Raw genomic sequence first — 6,000 nt, 5'->3', positions numbered from 1 at the left:
CCCAAAATGTTAATTTTACATGCTGCTTACAAAGTAGCCTTTGATTTTCTGTCAGCACAGTAATTACAGCATTTTGCCACTAGATAGAGAGAGCGCTTTGTCTCCTCTAATTATGAGATTTGCTGCAGTGCCAACATGTTGTGGTCACCTTTATTCCTAATGTTATTTGCATTTTTTATTTTTGCCCTACTACCTATTGCCTTTGCGTTCCATTCACAATGCGACATTGTGAAGAACACTGTCTGCGTGAGTGTGTTTCTTCGTGTTTGTTTGCAGTGCTGCGGCCTTCTGGCTACAATTGTCGGCCTATGAGTGTTGTTAATTACTGGAGTAAATGGTTGGATTGCAGCCGGGCCCCACTGTGATTGTGGAGTGGAAGGGTGGAGGCAGAAAGAGGCAGAGGGCTGCAGAATTGTTTTTACCATCTGGGGATGGAGGGATAGAGGAGGGGAAGCAAAAAGGAAAGCGGGGGGAACGGTGGCACACACAGGGGCTCACGATCGGTGGCCACGGCCCTAGGGCGGGTGAGCCCATATGGATGGCGACACTTTGCCTTGGGCTTTATTGCACACCTTGCTGTTTTAATCATTGGCAAGCCTGTTCACAGAGCCGAGAGCAGCGGTGGTTGTTTGTCTGACTTTCACTTTCTCTTCTTATCAAAGCTTCTGCCAGCGACGCAGCCCACTTTCGCAGAAGCGCTTGCGCCTTGGCAACATTTGCATATGCATGAGCTAAATGGTCTTGGATGTGATATCATTTTGGCCTCTAATTGCCTCTGCGTAATTACATAGCAAAAAGGACAGAGAGGGTTGTGTTTTCATTCACAATTTGGAGTGTTCAAGGAAAATGAATTTGATTAACCGACCAATTACATGATGTGAACCTGCAGTAATGTTAATTTTATTGCTCAGAAGCTGTCTATATACGCAAAGACCACATCTACCACGACATCTAATACAAGGGCTGTAGCAAAAAAAAAATATATATATATATATATATATATATATATATATATATATATATATATATATATATTGTACAGAGATTTTTATGCTTATTTTGATTCTCACTCTTATGGAGCTATAAATTGAACATTGTGTAAGTAGCTGGAGTATGCACTCATGTATATTTGGACTCATTACCCTGAAAGGTAATGTGTTTTGTTTATACAATTCAGCTACATGAAAGTGACCACAAAAACATTTCATACAGCAAAAAAAAATTGTATATCGATTATGTAATAAGTATTTATGTTAACAAAATCAACACAGACAATAATATGAGTATTAAAAAAAAAGGAGAAGGGAAGCTACAGTGGATATAAAAAGTCTACAAATTCCTGTTCAATTGGCATACTTTTATCCATCCACTCATTATCCAAGCCACTCATCCTCACAAGGGTCACTGGAAAGCTGGACCCTATCCCAACTAGCTTCAGGCAAAAGGCAGACTACACCCTGAACTGGTATCCAGTCAGCCGCAGGGCAGATATCAACACCATCACTGAGCGGGAATCAATCCCACGCTGCCCGCACCAAAGTCAGGTGTGTGTGCCACTACACCATCAGTGACACTTCTATGTTAAATATAATCCTCGTTTCAAAAATGTTTCCACTCTTAGTTAGTCTATATCCTGTACAAATGCATTGATTACGTAGTTGCTCAAGTTCACACACCCACTTATAAAGGGAAAAGAAAAAGATGTGGCTGTATTCTGAATTCAGCAATTATTCACACATTCTCAATGAGAGTCAGCACAAAACTGGCACCATTTAAAGTTACTCTGATTAACCCCAAATTAATCTCAGATGTTCTAGTAAGCCATTTTTGTCATCACATCTTACAACACGATGGTCTGCAGACAGCTTCAGCAGCTCATTGTTCAGTGTCAATCAGAAGAAGGGCACAAAACATTTCAAAACATCAATATCATATGTGTACAAATTCTCCCAAGGACTCAAATAAATGCCTATCAGATATCAAAACACATTAGGTGGAATTGATGTAAAACGATATTTTCTTTTGTTGTTGTTGTTTTTTTGTAAATACTGAAGAATGAAGAAAAAATGGACTGCAAGAAAAAGGGTACTTTTTTTCATCCAGGGCAAAGGGAAAGGTTCTTCAGCACCACTTGGGGTCTATGTGTGCAAGTGCCTGTATCTACCACTGTGCATTTTCAAGATTCCGATGAGTGCATAGTATCTTTTCAATTATTGGTCAACACCTCACTGTGAAATACAATGTCATTCTTATTTTTTCTATTCCTCTTTCATTTATGACAAATATAGTTCTTTTTAAGATCCATCTTTTTTCTTTTTTTTTTTTTATTGGCTAGAGTATCCCAGCTCAAGGATCACAAGGCAGCATATGTCCTAGTCCACAGTCCACAATGTTGAGTTGATCTATAAAATATGAACCACAACACACAACCAATCATACAAAAGACACAAATAGAGTTCGCGGAGCAATTAGATAAATGTCTCTCCACCAAACTGAGGCAAAGCATCACCACAAAGGCAAACTGTGATCACTTTCTTTGTGATTACGTTCAGCAGAGTGCTGCTCATGGCCAAATTGTTCAGCCACTCCCCATTACTGTCTTGGGAGGGTCCCTCAGAATGCTTAACACAGCAATTAACAACTTCATTATGTGCCACAGCCATTGCGGCACTTCTGGAGCCATGCAACAAGGACCATATTGATGGAAGGGAATTGCCAGTTTGCCCTCGATTGATTCCTCAATTGATTGGCTCGGATAGGCATTCGTCAATGACCCACGGAGAGACGGACGTGTTGTGTTTCATGTCTCAGAGGAAGGAGTCGTCATGTGGCTGCCATGTGACACAGTGATAATGACCTGCCAAACTGGTTACGCGGGCACTCCAAATTCCCCTGGGTGTGATGCCTGATATCAATCATTCGGTCTCACCTTGTTTGTGCTGACCAACACACACTCATACAAAAACACATGCAAAATGCTTGATGTCTTGTGACATCTGCAGTCTCTAATAATACTCAAAAGGTAAACAACACACCAAAGACCACTGATACAGAAAAGATGTGACCTGACAATATGAACGTAATCAGTTTAACGTAATCACAGTCAAGTGAGAAAAGGTTTGAAACGTACACAGATGAAATCAGGGAACAAACGTACTTGCTACGTAGATCAGAGATAAAACTGTAGTGTGTATATACACACACACACACACACACACACAGTGCTCTCAGGGGAGCAATTAAGTATACAGGGCAGGCCTGGATTTACTGTAGGAAGGGAGTGGTGGTGGTAGGACGTCAAACAAACTGTCATCTCTTATTGTGTCAGTGAAGTAATTCCCTTTTAAAGGCTTGACCCTCGATCCCGCAGGAGCTCAGACAATTGCACAGTGCATTGAGAAAACCATGAGGTGATAAAAAAAAAATGACTCGACTAAAGTGGGGGCAGCAGATGCCACAATCTTTTGGAACCAATTACACCTCATTTACCAGGTAGTCCCAAAATAAAACATCAAAAATATTGGTCATGCAACTACAAGTTAGTGATGCATATTGAAATGTTCTTTTAAAATGAGTGTTATAATTATTTCATTTTGTAGTTCTGCATGTCACCACTAAGATGTAGTATCACATAGACTTGATGAAATACTGTTCTTTGGACAAGCCCAGGTCAAATTAAAACATAGATCCACATCAACCAAAATTCAGTGTCTGTCTGTGTGTGTGTGTGTGTGTGGTGTGTGTGTGTGTGTGTGTTCGTGTGTCTGTGTGTGTGTCACAGCGTTTGACAGTTGTTGTTTCGTGTGGGACGAGTGCGGTTCCAAGGTGGTCAACTTTTGACCTGTAATTACATTGCAGCAACTGTACTCTTATGTCTCAGCAGAGCAGGTTGGTCTTAAACACTTCAATTATCTCACCTCAGTACCTCTGCGCCTCTCACATTCCTAACAAAATAATAATGGCCAAATATAATAATTTGGATTTTATTTGACGTGTACTAACCATGAAACACTGAACAATTTAAATATCTTCTTTGTGTCTTTTTATTTTACAATTATTCAACAGACTTTTCAGTTTTCCCGTCGTGTGAATGACGGTAGCTAAGGCAGACAACGCGGCAAGGTCAATAGCAATGTCCAACACACCTTTTTTCAAAAGGTTCTGCATCTATTTGCATTCAAACATGAAATGCGGAAGACCAATAGCTCTGTCCTAGCAAATTCGAAGGTTGGGTCCAGGTCGAAACGCTTGCCCTTGTATGGTTTTGTCGCATTGTGTAACGGAGCCTCAGCTGCACGATTGTAGATTTTAATGAAAAGGGGGGGCTGCTACGACCAGGTATACCCCTGGAGGTTGTATTTGCCATGCTTTGTTATAGCCCACAATGAGCCCGACACTCACTCACACACACACACGCACACACAGAAAGGGAAATATTTCAGTTATTATTTCTCGCACACTCAGGATCATGATTGTGTATGCTAGATTACAATATTACATACAGCAGTTTGACCACAACCTGAAGAGTTTGGTGCAAAGGTTATAGTTATTGGCGTGTATCTAAAAATGACATTTATGTTTTGTACCTTGTCTTTACATTATGCAACTTTGACCCCCCCCAAAAAAAATGTCAGAGTAAAGATAACAATATGATTCAACGGTAAAAAGGCTGTGATTTTGAAATTGCATAGACAAAATGACAGACAGTATTAACACCGAACAGTCATAGGTTAAACTGAAAATATACCCACCTGTCATTATTGTAGACATTACAGCAATAGAAATTATGAGGCACACTATACATTGTCAATCAACGGTGCATTATTGTCTTTGTAAAAGTAGAATTTTTTATATGATTCTCATACGTCATTTGATTGTTACTTCTTATTTTGATTAATTACAAACCCAATTCCAATGAAGTTGGGACATTGTATTAAACATGAATGAGAAAAGAATTCAACGATTTGCAAATCATATTCAACTTATGATTAAATACTCTACAAAGAAAATTGTCTATTATTTTTAATGTTCAAACTGATAAACTTTATTGTTTTTAGCAAATAATCATTAATTTAGAATTTTATTGCTGAAGCTAGTTACAAAAAAACTGGGACAAGGTCACAATTACCACTGTGATACATCACCTTTTCTTTTAACAGCATTCAATAAACATTTAGGAAGTGAGGACAGCAATTGTTGAAGCTTTATAGGTGGAATTCTTTCCCGTTCTTGCTTGATGCACAACTTCAGCTTTTCAACAGTCCAAGGTCTCCGTTGTCTTATTTTATGCTTCATAATGCACCTCACATTTTCAAAGGGAGACAGATCGTGACTGCCGGCAGGCCTGTCAAGCATCCTCACTCTTTTACTACAAAGCTATGCTGTTGTAACATGTACAGAATGTGGTTTGGCATTGTCTTTCTGAAAAAGGGGCATCCATTAAAAATATGTTGCTTTATTGGCAGCATAAGTTTCTCCAAAACCTGCCTGCACCTCTCACAATCAATTCAGCTCATGTGGTGATGTCCTTTACACCTTGATGTCAGTTTTGATAAAGTGCCGCCTGAGGGATCAAAGGTCATGAGCATTTGATGTTGGTTTTCGGCCTAACCAATTACGTTCAGTGATTTCTTTTTTGCCACCTGTCCCAGCTTTATTGGAACGAGTTGCAGCCATAAAATTATAAATTAATCATTATTTGCTAAAAGCAATAAAGTGTATGAGTTTGAACATTAAATATCTTGTCTTTGGCGCGGTGTGGCAGTTGTCGAGCATTGGCCTCACAGTTCTGAGGACCAGGGCTCAAATCCCGGCCTTCCACTGTGTGGAGTTTGCATGTTCTCCAGGTGTCTGCGTGAGTTTTCTCCGTGCACTCCGGTTTCCTCCCACATCCCCACATCCCAAAAACATGCATTGATTGAAAACTCTAAATTGCCCATGGGTATGAATGTGAGTGGTTGTTTTTGTGTCCTGCGATAGGGTGGGAACCAGTTCAGGGTG

This window comes from Syngnathoides biaculeatus, chromosome 3 (genome assembly GCF_019802595.1).
Source record: "Syngnathoides biaculeatus isolate LvHL_M chromosome 3, ASM1980259v1, whole genome shotgun sequence".
In the NCBI taxonomy this organism is placed as follows: Eukaryota; Metazoa; Chordata; class Actinopteri; order Syngnathiformes; family Syngnathidae; genus Syngnathoides; species Syngnathoides biaculeatus.
Note: the sequence above shows the minus strand (reverse complement) of the source record.